The sequence below is a fragment of the Molothrus aeneus genome, chromosome 1, assembly GCF_037042795.1.
Source record: "Molothrus aeneus isolate 106 chromosome 1, BPBGC_Maene_1.0, whole genome shotgun sequence".
NCBI lineage: Eukaryota > Metazoa > Chordata > Aves > Passeriformes > Icteridae > Molothrus > Molothrus aeneus.
In genome coordinates, this window is record NC_089646.1 from 114,996,816 (window position 1) to 115,012,252 (window position 15,437).

The 15,437-nt window shown below is 41.5% G+C and overlaps 1 protein-coding gene across 5 annotated transcripts in view; it reads left to right on the forward strand.

Moving 5' to 3' along the window:
• FAM110B (family with sequence similarity 110 member B) overlaps window positions 1–15,437 on the forward strand; it is a 114,102-nt gene that overhangs the window by 74,914 nt on the left and 23,751 nt on the right. For 2 of the 5 annotated variants that reach the window (XM_066563347.1, XM_066563356.1), the window contains one exon: window positions 7,370–7,486. The exons of the other annotated variants lie outside the window; for them this stretch is intronic. The gene's annotated coding sequence lies outside the window, so the exon portion shown is untranslated. The remainder of the gene's footprint in view (window positions 1–7,369; window positions 7,487–15,437) is intronic. 5 annotated transcript variants of the gene reach the window in all.

Consider the following 15,437-nt stretch of genomic DNA (forward strand, 5'->3'; position numbering starts at 1 on the left):
AATCAGGAATTAAGAGAGAAAAATGTAAAAGTGCTCATTTTGTAGATGCATATATCCAGAGAATGGACTGCTACAGAAACTGGGAAAAGGCTCTACTACCTGTGGTTTCTAGTTCTAGGTCTTACAAGCCATTAGCTGAGAGGTGGTACAGAATAATCTTCAATTGGTAGGATTGCAGAAAAGATCAGTCCCTTTTCCTAACAGCTATAATTCCTAATTGCTTATTAGTCTTTTAGATGTGTGAAAGTTATAAGAACAATGCCTGTCTCTGATTCTCCTGCAAATCTCCCACCAGTGAAAAAAAAATTGTACCCGTGAATGAACTTTACTGTTTCTCTAAAAACCTGTTAACTAAATTAGGCAATATGAACTTTACTTATTGTGACAGATCTGCTTTCTGTTGTCACAATACAGAGATGATACTGACTTTTCTTCCTTTTATAATTTTATTCTCAGCTCTTCCATGTAACCTGTCTCCATCTACATAAAGTGGGAGGGGTTCTTTCCCCCAAGTTGGATCTATTCTGGCACATCCTCTTGTTCTATTCTTTAAAACTGAGAATCAAATAATTGTTTAGGTTGGAAAGGACATACAGTGTCACCAAGTTCAACCCTTAACCCAGCACTGCTATGGCCACCATTAAATCATGTCCCTAAGCACCACATCTCCACGTTTTACGTAACTCCACTCAACCCTTTCCATGGGTAGACTGTTCCAGTGCTTTCCATGAAAATTTTTCTCCTAGTGTCCAATCTCAACCTTCCGTGGCACAACTTGAGGCCATTTGCTCTTGTCCTCTTGCTTGTTACCTGGGAGAAGAGACTGACCCCACCTCACTACAAGATCCTTTCAGGTGGTTGTAGAGAGGGATAAGGTCTCCCTCCCTTGAGCCTCCTTTTCCCCAGGATGAACAGCTCTTTCAGCTGCTCCTCATAATACTTGTGCTCCACACCCTTCACCAGCTCCTTTGCCCTTCTCTAGACATGCTCCAACATCTCAATGTTTTTCTTGTAGTGAAGGGCCCCAAAACTGGACACAGGATTCAAAATTCAGCCTCACTAGTGCAGAGTACAGGAGATCACTGTTCTTGTCTTGCTGGCCACACTATTTCATCCTTAAACATCAGTAAACATGGGTAAAGCATCAGTAACCCATGCATTTATCCAAAACTCATTAAAACAATGTTCCTCCTCCTACTAGAGCCTGTCCAGATTGGTTTTCCCCTTTGGGAGTCTTTTGCAGTGCCCAGTGACAAGCTTGGCTGCTGTATTTGCTAGTGAGTGTTCAGTAAGTGTTGCTTCTCTGGTAGACCCCTCTGTTAATCTTTGTCTACGCCTATAGCCACTGGGCAAAGTTCCTTCCAGGTTACCTTCCTTTGGACTGCTCATGCTGCTTGTGCTTGAGGATGTCCACAGGGGTGTGTTGCAGTTTTGAACCAGTAGGATAAGAGTTAGGGGCAAGCTAAAATATCTCATATAGCTGTCCATTAAGCTTTTCCCCTTTGGATTCATGTGTAGTTAAACACCACAGCTGAGCAGGAACCATTCTTCTGTACAAACAGTTGTTGTGTAATAAACTACTGGAATGCTCTTCCCAGGGAGGTGGTAGAATCACCATCTCTGGATGTCTTTACAAAAAGACTGGACCTGGCACTTGGTGCTATAGTCTAGTTGAGGTGTTAGGGCATGGGTTGGAGTCGATGATCTTAGAGGTCTCTTCCAACCTCATTGTTCTGTGATTCTGTGTTGTGCAAAGTGTATAATTTTTATTTTTTTTCAAGAACTACAGGAGAATAAACACAAATGTTCAACAACTAGAAAGCAGTTTGAGTAGGTGTTGTTACAAAGGTGCAGTTGCAGCTTGCCCTGCCTCCTGCTTCAACCCTCCAGCAAATAGCAGAGCCCCAAGGGAAGGGAGCTGGAGCTTGCTCCCTTTCACCTTCCACTACCATGGCACCTGGCTACATTTCCCACCTTCCTGCAGCAGGCAGCCACTTCCTCAAGGAGTTTTACTCTCCTGAATGTGGCGGGGTTGGCTCATTTGCAGCAAGGTGGGTGCTCTGCTGGTGTGAGAGCCTCAGTGCCCGAGGTGCTGCATTTATCATCGCCGGGCTCTGGCCTCGGCGCCGGCTCCCCCCAGCATTTGTCAGTGCTGAGTCGAGGCGCTGGCGCGGCAGCCAGCAGCCTCCAGCAGAGATAATTCTTATCGTGTGTGCTGCTGGCTCAGCTCTGCTTTGCCTCACATGGTGACAATTTTTGCCTGCCATCGGTCCCCCATTTGGATCCAGTCATTCAGGCAGCAAACACGGTCAAAGGATGTGTGTCGGTGCAGTTTTAGTGTTTGCGCCCTCAGTCTCCGTCAGCAAACTTTGGGGAAGTGAACTCTTCTTCCCAGTCACTTTGCCCCTTTCCTAGCATATTTGGCATTCAGTGACTTCTGTGCTGACCTTGTTCTTTAAATTGCATTGGGACTTGTCTTGTTTGAGACGCAGGTCAGCAGGAGAACAGTCAAGTGTGGAAGAACACACCGTCCCTGTTCACTGGGGTCAGAGCACCACAAGTGACCTAAATTTGAAATGCTCCATACTCCGTGGCTGATCCAGCATCCTCAGGCTGTAGCCTGTCTGCTTGCTGCAGTTGCAGACAAAGAAGTGATTTTTTTTTGTTCAGGAGCAAGATTTCCACCAATTTAATCTACTAAAATTTGGAGTTTGGAAATCTGGGGCAAAATGGAGGGGAAAAGAGAAAGCAAGAGAAAGAAATGCAGAAAAAGACAAGTTGTAATTGAGAAACTTGAGTGAAACATAACATTTTGGTCATACAGAGGGGTGTGTTTTGGCAGTCCAATTTGTTAATTTTCTAGAACAGGCATGAAATCACTGTATTTATGTATATAGGAATTAATAATAGCTTAAAAAAGCAACACATTAGCTTTTTTTGGGTGGGAGGAGAAACCAAGAGCTGCCTGAAGGCGAAACATATTTAATTCCCTTTTTAAACTCCTTTTTGTTTTAGTTTTTTTGAGAGAGCTCCTTTTTCATTGTGTGCACTGCTATTGCCCACACTGGTGCTGGAGGAGAGCATCTGTGCAGTCTGCATAAATTGATTCGGAGGGTGGCTGACCGTGCTTGGTACTTCCTTCAGGTCACGGCTGCCACGGTTTGGTTTGCCAGGGTCCTTTATTGCGTGCATGAGCACAGGCAAACACATCCAAGATGTGGGAGTGCGAGTTTGAGGAGAGCTTGGCATCAGCCCCCACACACGCCGGCTGTGGTGCCTGCTCGCAGAAAAACACAGCACAGAAAAAGCCAGGGAGGTTTTCCTCTGTGAGGTGAAGCTTGTAGGAGCACGCCTGGCATTGCTTTTGTTGTTAGAAGCAGATATGTTTTTGTTGGTTTGCTTCTAGGCCACTTAATGCTCCTGACTTCTTTCCTGACCCCCAGTGATGGCACCAGTATCACAGGAAGGGAATCCTGTCGTTCCCTCTTGGGCAAGGGACAAGCCCTGGGTCAGTGGTGGTGACCCAGGCGTACTTTAGACAACTAATGTGAAAAATCTGGGGGGTTTTGGTGGGGGTTTTGAACACAACAGGAGAGAGGGTTTGGGGTGGATCCCCTCCCACCCCTTTTTTTCCTTAATTATGAGACGTTTCTGAGTGATTGTGCTGGTTGAACCATCCAGAGGAAAACAGCAGCATTCCTGCAGGCAGGGGCTTGCAAGAATTTATACTGGGTTTTCGCTGACACCTATTTTTATATCAGAGATGGCAAAAACATACTGACATATCTAGTCTATCTGTTTGTGAATATATTTCATTTCCATATGCATCCAGCCTTGCAGTGTGTTTGATAAGCTGGGTTACTTGTTTTAGCTCATCTGTGCTTCTCCCTTCCCCTGGACCTAATCCAGAAAATGTCTTGAAAGAGAAGGGTTTGTGGGGGGGAGGAGGAGATTTAATTTGCATCATGAGGGAAATATGAAGAGTTTTCACAAGATATGATGACTATATTTGATATCCTGTAGCTTTTGTTAGTCTAGAAGTGATTTTTTTTTTTCTCCTCTCTCTGAATCTGAGTGATCTGGGAGGATGGTGATCATCTGTTCTTCTTCAGTATTTTGATCTAGGCTGCCCAGGGCAGTGGTGGGATCACCATTCCTGGTACTCTGGTGTGTAGATGTGGCACGTGGAGATATGACTTAGTGATAAACATGGTGGTGCTGGGTTAAAGGTTGGCTCAATGATCTTAGAGGCCTTTTCCAACCTTAATGATTCTATAATCCTAATTATCTCTTCAGGTTTCTTCAGGTTTTAAGCTTTCTCCTGCAACACTGGTATTAATGGTGACATTTGACATTTCAGTTACTTGTTTTCTGCTGCTGATGAATGAAAGTCTGTAACTGAATTCAAGTGTGGGGGAAAAAAGGAGTTTTATAAGGATTAGTAAGGTAGTGTAAAAAAATTCATGATCTGATATAGAAGTTTTCACTATCAGCATGGTATATATTTATCTTTTCAGTGCATGCATGACATCACATTAAAAAGGTGTAACATTGAGAGAACGTGGTGCTTCACTATGAAAATGCAGCACATTCAGATTTATTTAGCAATTTTGTGTGGTTTTTACTCCAAGTTACTGTGCTTTTATGTACTTCAAGAGAAATGCAAATATGTATGCATGTAGATCTTACATATTTACTGACATAAATTTCTTCAGAAAGAGCAGTAGTTCACTTTGTGAACTGTGGAAATTAGGTAAATGTTCATACTCATTAAATTTTATTTTTCGCTACTGAGAAGTAAACAAAAAATATTTACCCAAAGATTGTGCCCAAAAATCAGAATACTCTATGTTTGTGCTGAAGTCCTGGAGCAATTACAAGAAACAAAGAGAATCTAAGAAGAAGGAATATGCAGTTATTTATTTAAAATACTGCCCAAATTGGTGGTTTTGACAAAGATTTCTTGTTGAGTATTGCCTCCCATACATTTTACAAGATAAAGCTTAAAATCCTGATTTTTTGATCTACCTACTCATTCCTGTTTTATCTTATCCTTTTGCTTTTATCCATGTATTTTAATCCAGAACTCATCATGAAATTCAAGCTTTCAGAACAGTTCACAAAATCAGCAATTTAATGCATGGTTTGTCACTTTTACTTTTGTAACAGCTGTAAGATAAATAAAATAATGAGATATTTACAGCACAAGGTCAGACAGTTTTTGTGATAGCAGCTTTTCATATAAGATTACAGCTAAAAAAGAGGGGAAGTGCTGAGTTACATAATTGACTAAGGTTTGACACTTAGAATTTGTGTTATAACAGCACTTCATAGGCTATAGATGGGGCCGTTTCAAGTTCTGTTGTAAATCTGACTTTACAAGGCTTTAATGTTCTGTAGGCTAATAAAAATCACTCTAGGATTGAATGTGTGAAATAAAAAAAATGGTGTTTTTAATATTTTTTGATGTTCAGGGTATTTTGCCATCTTTGATTGTTTTTTGCCAAGATTGCATTGCTCTTGGATTTTTGAATAAATCTCAAAGCTTACCTTCATGTCTGAGGGAGGAGGGGCAAGAAAGAAAAGGAAAAAAATAAAAAGGCATCCCCAAAATAGAAGTCTTGCATTTGCACAGTAAAGTTTAAGGTATCAATGTGAGCTTTTGGCGCTGGAGAAAAGGGCATAAATATTGAGCATGAAATATAGTGTAATAATAAGTGATAGCATTTTCACACGGTTGAAGTATAAGCCTTCCAGGAGCTACAGAGGATAAACTGTAAGCCCCAGAAAGTCAGCTTTTCTGGAAGACTACCCCTGTGCACTGCACATGTCTCCTTGTTTGAAACATCTGGGGGGTGCTGAGGAGAAGAGGAAATTGTCTGACCTGAATTTTTGAGGGTTTATGTAGCTTTTGCATGGTATTGTTTGAAGGTTTCACCTGCTTGGCAAATACTATGAAAATGCCAGCAGTTAGGAATTGTGATTAAAAATATCCATCTCGATTCCACGTAAGCAGCAGTGGCTCCCAGGAGGAGTTAGCCCTCAGCCAGACATGCTGCACTTTGCCATTTAGGCAATCCTGGTGCAGGGCTGCCGTAACAACCTGCCCCAGAAACCTCCTCCCTTCCCTTGGTGCTAGTGATGTGAGAACAGTGAAAACTTTAGGTCAGGAATACTGTGTTAACATTTCCCTCAATCCCCATGCTACTTTGTCATTTATGCCAGTTGTATTCAGTACTGGAGTTGTTGTTTCTGGCTGCCTTGTCTCATCTGGAAGGAGAGGACTGTCACATGCAAGGGTGACACCAGCCCGACCATGACCTGCAAGGCTTTCAATGGCCTCATCTGGGGGAGGGAAATCCATGCAAAAGGATAAACTTAGGGCCAGGAGGGCCTGGGAGCAAACACCAACAAATTTCTCACATCCCTACTCCTTTCCCTGTGCCCATGGGCTCCAAGTCATTGGTTTCTTCAGTGAGTATGATAAGCTTTCATCAGTGTTTGGTGACACTAGCATGCTGCCCTTCTTCACCACACTGTGGTGTCCCAAGTACCTCTGGCATTGCTGTTCCAGCTGGTTTCCATGCACAGGGCATGTTGCATTTTGTTGCTGTTGGGTGAAGGAGAGAGAAATGGGGCAGCTGTTGACTCTGCCCACCACATAAACTGTGCTGCAGAGACCCAAGGGAGCCCCAGCAGCCACAAAACCTGCAGCACACAGTGTATGCTTTGGACAAGGGCACACTGCTGTTTTGTCTGTAATTCAGCTCCTGGGAGGGACCCCATGGGCTGGGCTGTGCTCTTTTGGGCTGGCAGAGATAACCAGGCTTGCATTGCATGGGTGCACGAGAGACCTGCCAGGGATAAAAGGGGAAATCAGTGTAGGAGAAAAGCAGCTCCAAAAGATAGTGTGTCCTGTCACCTTGGTCCCTGGCAAGGTGGCCAGCTGTCAGCTCCTCCCAGACAGCTCCAACACGGGCTTAAATGAAGTTTAAGACTGCTGGCTGTTTATCTAACATTGTTCATTGTTCCGTACAGGCAATTGCAGAAATTAAGGATTCGTATATAGGGGTAAAAAAAAATTGTTTCTTCAGATTTTTATGTATTACCTTCATTTTGCATATGTGAGAAGCTATGGTCCACAGCTTTCCTCACAGTTAGGCAAGAAAGTAGCTTTTCTTTATGTTAGCCACTGTGCTTCAGGATAAAAAGGGAGAGATTGAAAATTTAGGGGAGTTGTGAAACTGTCTCCGTCAGATATACTCTGTGGTAAAAAACAAAGGCTTTTTATTAGTATTATTTTTCCTATAGCTAGATCTTCCCTTGAACATTTTTGTGTTCATTTCTTTACTTGTGTTTTCTGACTTAGGCTTAAAACTTCCAGGCAGCTGGGGACTTCCTTTCCCTAGTTCTTGTCCACAAGGAATTACTGGACAGGAAGAGAGAGAAGTTCCTGCAAGAAGTAAGGCAAGGACAGGAGCTTCAGGTGAGCACATCAGAACTCCTCCTAGAGAAAGAGAATTAAGGTATCTTTGGTGGTATGAATGCTTTATTTGCCTCAGTTTGCATCCTTTGAATTCATATCGTACTGAAGTCCTGCTCTATCATGACAGTTGTTCAAGTGCCCAATATTTTGAGGACACACAATAGCAAAATCCTTTTAAAATGATGATACCTGGTTGGAGTATATCTGATTGTGTGTTAGAACTGTTAGACGTAGGAGGTTTTGTTTTAGGAAGTGTAAAATAATGTGCCTGCAGGCAGCTGTGCAGCTTTGGTGTGAGGAGGACTGTGCTGGATGGTTTCAGAGGTGTAAAACAAAAAAAAAAGTGCACTCATTTTAACCTGTAGTTTCATTTCAAAGTATGGAATCTCTTTATATAACTTTATGCAGTTTCTATTCCTAGTGAGGGCTTAGTTAAGGGACAGAAGCACAGACAAGTCTGAGCACAGATCGGTTGTTTGCTTTGCTTTTATGTGCTTTGGTGTCAGCAGTGCGTGGTGAATTGGCAGCACAGCAAGTCCTGTGATAAGAGTGAATGTCTGGGCCTTAGACTGTCCCTGTGCTCCACCTTGAAATCTTCTGAGTATCTCCTGCTCTGAATGGGATTGAACATAGCATGAGGATGAGCTCTGAATGGGATTGAACATAGCATGTGTGTTCTTACAGATAGTGAGAAAGCATCTGATCAGTTATTCTTCTTGAGAGGTGCTGATTTGAAGGGAAGGACAGGGGCAGAAGCTGCTCTGTGTTGGCATCGTGGTGCAAGTGGCTGCTTGTGGGTACCACCTCTGCTTGTGTTGTGGAGGTCCCAGGACAGATAAAGCCAGGTTTAGGCACACACATCTTTTTAATTACATAACCCTTTGGGGGTGGCTTTGTATTCTCATCTACTACCAGATCAGAAAATGGGAGTAGTCTTACTAAGCCTTTTGCCACATGTTTGTTGAGGTTGTGGAAGCACACAGTGAGGGTTTTGTATTATGTAGAAAGCGAGTTCTTCCTTGGAGATCTGCTTATTTTTACTTTTGAGTGTGTGTAGATTTAACTGAAGATCATGTATTCACACAGTTGTGCTATTTAAGTTAATGTGGGGTGACTCAGTGTGTATTCACTGCTGCGAGCCCACAGCAACTGCGACAGAACATTTTATTGTCTGAAGACAATGCTAATAATGATAGCATTAAAACAGCATTGGAATTTCACAAGACAATATTCTGTTCCCAGAATTGCCAAGGGACAAAGAGATTTGCCATTGTCAGACAGGGGAACAGGAGCTAGCCTGCAGTGCAAACAGTGCCCTCCACTTCCCCTGGGCTGGGCTGGGGTGTCCTGCCCCTCTCTGCTTGTGCTTCCAGGAACCTGCTCCAGAGTTTGTCACAGCTGTGAGCACCCCTGCAAAGCAAGCACTGCAGCAGCTGGCTCGGCTGAGAGCTGCTGTAACACAGCCCCTTCCCAGGATGATCCTACTCTAAGCTGCTTTCATCCAACAGGTGAGCTATCTTGGCCAGCTGAAAGGGCTGCAGGCACTTCTTTGGCTGCCCCCCACCTATCTCTGCTCTGGTGCTTGGTCCCACCAGGTGTGCAGTTTGCTGAAGGAGAATCTGGGATAGGTGTAATGTTTTGCAGTTAATACATTGTGGCTGCTATGGCATTCCCATAACTCACAAAGCAGTAATTCAGAAATGATGCAGTTTATATTGGTTGTGCATTTCTTTGTGGAGGGGTCGTAGGATGAAACCAATGCGACTGTGGTGACAAACAGAGGGCAGCTGTGCTGTCTTTGTAGCTGAAGTATAGGTTATAAGTGCAAATAAGTTGTTCATTATGAAATGACAAAGCATTACATATGTATATTATTAATCCTTAGCACCACTTCTTACTGTGTAAAAACAATAATAGTTTCCTTATCAAAAGAGTTGTTAATAATGCTTGGATCCTGAAAGCAAAGATGCAGAGGTGGGAGCTGTGTGCATTTATTCTTTCATAGGAAATATTTAAAGCAAAACATTTCTACCCTCATAAGTACTCCTTTGCAGCAGGTTCCTGGTTTGCTGGTGTAATAGTCAGATTGGATAATGACAGCATAGACAATAAGATGAGAAAATTAACTGAAGCAGAGACTGTTGGCAGTGCAGAGATGCTGCCTGGAAACCTCACCAACTGTGAACCACATTTGTAGTATCATCCAGTGGGGGCAGCATCTGCAGTGCAAAGCCATTTGGAGGCTCACTGGTGGTGAGCACAAAGTTTGCTCTCTGCATTAGTAACTAGCAGATAAGATAACTGTGAATCTGTCTTGCACTGAACATCCTTAAGGTGAGAATCCACTGAGTACTTGCTTCTTTAATGCCTCCCAGGAGCATTTCCCAGGAGCCATGTGACAAAGTACCAGAGGGTTGGGCTTTGATTTCAGTAGCTTCATTATGGAGTTGTGCTTATCTCTTAAAATGGATCCTTTCAAAATGTAGTTTGTGTTTGGTGGGGATAGTGAAGAAAAAGAGCTGATTTAAGGAAAATTGAATGGGGGAAGTGTCACATGCTTTGCAGTGTTGAGATTCCAGGCATCCTTGCTGTGAAAAATGGGAGTTTAATTACCCAGGTTTTGTGTGGGTTTGCTGAGTTGCTTTAGTTTGTTTGTCCTCTGTCAGTCTCTAATAATGCTATTATTTACTTTCACTAAACAGAAAAAATTAATTCAGTGATCTCTGTTGCTCAGTGTTTGCTGGCAGTACTGATACTGAGTTGTATGGCTGCAAATATTGGTATGTTCTTGCCTGTACTGTTGGCAGAAGCAGTGGGGAGAGTCAAACAGCCTAACTCAATATTGCTTACATATCTTCTATTTCCTTTTGACAAAATCATTGCACGGTTCTGCCTCAACATGGCCTTCTTTGAGCTGCAAGGACCAGATGACATCATTGTTGAACTGTCTAGTTCAGTCCATGTGATATGTACCTTAGAACTTTATGGAGCACTTTTGGCAGTTTCCCTGCCTAATACATGTTTTGGGGCATCATCTCCTTAGATTAGACAGTTTCTAAATAGCAGGATTTGTTATGCCCATCACTTGATTTTTGTCCCAGTATATCATGTGTGTCCCTGTGTATCCCTGCATATCTGTATCACCAATACAAGGAATTTGGGGCATGTTTTCAGCATGACAACCAGACTTGCACAGAATGGCACAGCCCATCAGCCCTCTGTTTAGCCTCTACTCACAGTTAAACGCTGGCATTAGCAGCTTTTTATCCTTCTCACCCCCTTTCCTGGACTGATTCCTTAATGCTGTACACAAAGCAGTCCTGCACAGCACTGCATGTTAAGTCACTGCCTTGCTGAATAAATTGCAGGTGCCTGCTGCTAAAAAGGAAGAGATGATGTTTTTCTTTCTCTGTGTGGTTCTTGTTCTCTTCCTCATGTTTTCTTGATTTTCTCAAGTCATCCCGTTTTATTTGCTGTTGGCAAGTAAATCACCTAGAGATGCAAAAAGCAAAAGAGCAGAGGGAATGCCCAGTGCATACTAAGAAGCAAATATTCCAGTCTATCAAGCATGGAGGAATGGAAAGAGGTGGATATAGATGGTGATGAATTGAAACATGTACTTATTCATTACTCTGTCTTCCATGTCTGGATCATCTGCTGCTGGGGAGAGGGTGAGACAAAGAAACTCTTGACTTTTGGCACCACTGCAATGAGGTGGCAAGATGAGATCAGAGAATCATATGGGCTGGAGGGGACTTGCAGAGGTCACCTAGCCCATCCTGCTGACCAACCTGAATCCCATCTGATCAGGTTGCTCAAGGCCATGCACAGGACACTTTTCATTATCTCCAAGGATGAAAGTCCAGCAGACTCTCTGAACTTCTGTTTCAGTGATTTACTTCCCTGAAAATAAAAAGTTTTCTCCCCCATATAAGGCTGTAATATCCCATGTTGCAGATCTGGTTGATGCTCCCCTTCTTCCCTGTGTACCTTTGAGGACAGTCTGTGTCCCCTCCCATCAGGCAGTGGCAGGTAGTGGGTAGGTTTCCCTGTAGCCCTCTCTTTTCATGACTGAGCAAACACAGTGCCCTCATCCTCTCCTCCTGTGCTCCAGCTCCACAGCTGGCTGTGGCACTGGGCAGCCTGTGCCGCTCCTGGCAGGAAAAACTATTTTCTGTGCTGCATCCCATGAGTACCCTGAGACTGGTTTCTCTTTTCATGTCAACTGACCTTAATTTCTTTCCTTTTTCAAACTTTTTGCATGACATCTCCAAAACAGTAGCATTTTCAAGCTATAGCTTTCATCATAGTATGGTATGATGTCACCAAACTCTATGTATGATAGTAGAAAAGAAAAAAAGCAACTGTTAAGTCTTAGCACAATTTCTTTTATCTCTTATCATGTTAATTTTTACAACTATACCCATCCAGCAAGACTTGATCCTGACTTTTTTTCTTGAAGAACTTAAAATGTGTTGTCCAGTGTGAAATTAAATATACTGCAGCCAAATGCAAACATCCAACCCAAAAAGGCAGATGCTACTCCAGTCCAGTATCTATGTGTAAGTCATATTATGTTAGCAAATGAAGCAGAAAAATGGCTCTTAAATAGTTTCTTCTGCTGCTTCCCTTTTTTTTTTATATTAGGTTGCCCCTGGTATTTCAAGAGTTTCTATCCATTTGCTGTATACTCTCACAGCAAATCCAAACACAGTTTAGCAGGGCAAAAAACATTTGGAGACTGGCTCAGTGCCCAGAGCCTGCTTTTAACCTCTGCAAAGACCCTTGTCTTTCACTGAGTGTGGTGTAGATATCCAACATTTCCTAGCTATGGGAGAAAAAAGAAAATTTCAAGATAGAATTTTGAATCTCAGTGAATTGGGTGTAACAACTACTGGCCTAAAAGAAGACATCAGATTGTAAAGATCCTAAGAAGCAGGATCAGGCATGCTAAAACACTCAGGTTAATGAGCAAAGAGCTATGGCATTTGATGAATTCTCATGTAATTTTGAAAGATATCCACTATCTCCCAGCTGAAAATTCACACAGAGTTATTCTGTATATATATTCTAAAAACGTTATGACCATTAAATATTGTCTAATATATGTATAAATTTGCATGGCTAATTTAGACTTGGGAAGATTCATTTTCTTCTTACAAGTATTTGAGAATTCTTCTGGAGTAATCCACCAACTCATCAAGGAACTATTGAGTATAAGTTAAAGCAAATAGTATGTCAAGAGATTGACAACTTGATTTTATGTTGTTATTTCTCACTGACTGAAGAAATTGGATCTGTCTCTCCATCCCTAAAATAAAGTAATCCCCACACAATATTGAAGCACTCATGAAGAGCTGTTGCTCATAGAATGATGCTCCTCTTGGAACTTGAAATAATATGCATCCCTTTACAAGGTGCATGAATAAAATATTAGACAGGTAGAGTTTGTGACCTAGTTAAAAGTTATGTGCTTGATCTCTTCTCCTTGGTTGAACTGAGGAATCATCTGGAGTGGGGGATATCTTTATGTACAACAAACCTTATCTGAGTTTTTGGTTTTGTTTCTTTTAGTGAAAGGGTCATTTATGAATATGTGCTCTTTTGATTTGGGGCTGAGCTTAAAATAGCTAGACATCCGAAAACTTAATATGCACAGTGAAATTTAATTAGGCAACTGCATAAAATCAAAGGGATTCTTTTGTAGACAGGAAGCAAGAATCCCCTTTTGGTACTTTCAGCACACATGCAGCTAAGTCTTGTTTTCATCTCCTCCTCTTCAGCAAGAGGTGTTAATAATAGGTGTGTATGATCTGCTGCCAAGGGTGATGGGCCAGGGATGTGAGCAGGAATGGACTATATTCCTTCCACTTGCATGGTGCCTTCTTCATGTAGCAAAAGTGCACAAAGTCTAATATTCCAATAGGCAGTCTTCAACTTTGTACATTCCAATTTGATTTGCTAAGTTTGCTCTCTACAGACACCAAGCACCTATTTTGTGGTCACAGTTTGACTTTTGGATGCTAAGTACCTCTTGAAAGTATACACAGAATTTCTGAATTTAGGCTTAATTAAGCATTTCCACAAAAGATACAAGCCTAGCTTTTTCAGTGCCTGAATTCATCTTTCTTTTTTTGGTAAAAATTACAAAAAAGTATATCTGCTTATAAAAACCTTTTTATGTCTACAATGTGGATTAAGTGTTGGGAAAGATAGTAAGATTCAAATGTGCTCCAGTTACATTTCTCCAAATTAAGTTATTTATTTCAAAAGTTGGTTTTATTTTTTGGTAGGTTAGGCAATACCAAATAAAATTATATTTGTTTAAAAATCTGTTCAATGTTAACTCTCAGAATGAGAGGCTGCCTGCAATATTTGTGAATCATTATTATGTGAGACTCATTTAAAAAAAAACCAACAAAACACAGAATCACAGAATGGACTAGGTTGGAAAAAACCTTTGAGAACAACACAAAAAACCACCATGGAAGTGAAGAAACAGAGAATTCCATTAAGGGAAATACCAGGTACACTTTCTGAGCAAGATCACTGACACATCTAAATATGAATATTTCATATAAACCATCACACTTTTCAAATCACCTTTTGCTGGCAGTTACCAAAGCCAGCAAAATTTCCCAATGTTTCATTCAGGCAGAGGTCAGTGATGAATTGAATTTCATTCTCTTAAACATTTCCATTTCTTTTTTGTAGCTATGTCACTGCCTTGATTGTTTGGGGTTTGTTTTGTTTTGTTTTTCCCCTCTATTATATTTTTTTTCAAAAAAGCTGTGAGATTAATATTTTTGATTTTTGTAAAGAAGTATGTTTAGGAGGTGTTTTATTTTTTTTTTTTAATTTTTTTTTTAACCTAATAGGAAACATGTTGGAAGTAAGCTTTTCTGTGTCATGCAACTTATGGTTCCCACCTCCTGGTGTATTTAATGCACTGTGTGCTCCTCAGCAGAGCATGGGCAGCAGCTTCAAGCTCCCTCTCCACTCATTTACAGCTTGGCCAGCTTGGGCACAGAGCATTCCTCTCTGTTTGTCTGCACATGTTGGTGTGTGGTGTCCTAATTAAGATTTGTTGTCACCCAGGTAGTTCAAATAACGTTTCATGTGTGGTTTTCACTTTTCCTGTTGTGGTATTTCATGATTTTTAGTGTTCAAGGGCAAGACTTCTCCCAACCTGTATGAAGGCAAAAAGGAGAGCAGCTATAGAAAGTATATTTAGGTATAAATTTTTTAGCTTTTCATAAGATGCATTTAGTTGGCATGATGTGTCTATCTGAAAATTGTTTCATAATAATTTAATCCCATTTTTCTTTCATTTCCGTTTCCATCAGCAAGGCAAAACAGTCTTTGCCTTAATTATTGTTCATTAAGATTCATATCTCTGAGATTAAACTGAGATAAGCTTTGGCAATTCTCAGGTTGTGGTTGTCTAAAGAAGAGCCAGTCTGAGGAATAAAACTCCCTGTTTTTCAGCAAGTAAAAATAGGAAAAATCAGCTACAATCCCTAAATCCTTGCTACAGTGCCTGCATGCTTACCCCAGGCACAGGGCACACCATGCTTCTGAGTTAAGAGATGCTGAAGAAGATACATCCTTGACAATGCCTTTGAGAATTTGTTATGAGATGTGTCCCTCTGCTGATAATATCCAGGGACAGATGTCTCTTCCATTCTTCAGATGTATCTCAAATAAGAAATCCAGATGTTAGGCTGGCCTCCTTCTCCATTTTAAAATCCCCACTGGGCTCTTGCTTATGTGGCAAACACTTTGGTCATTCCTTCCTTTGGGGTTTTTAAATTTTCAATGTGCAATGCCAGTCACAGGACTCTGAGATTTGTTTTTCTCATATCATGGGTGCTTTTTATTGTAAGAATATTCAACTGGCAAGGGACCAGCTAAAGGGATCACTGGTGAAACAAGGTGGAGTTTTCTGTAG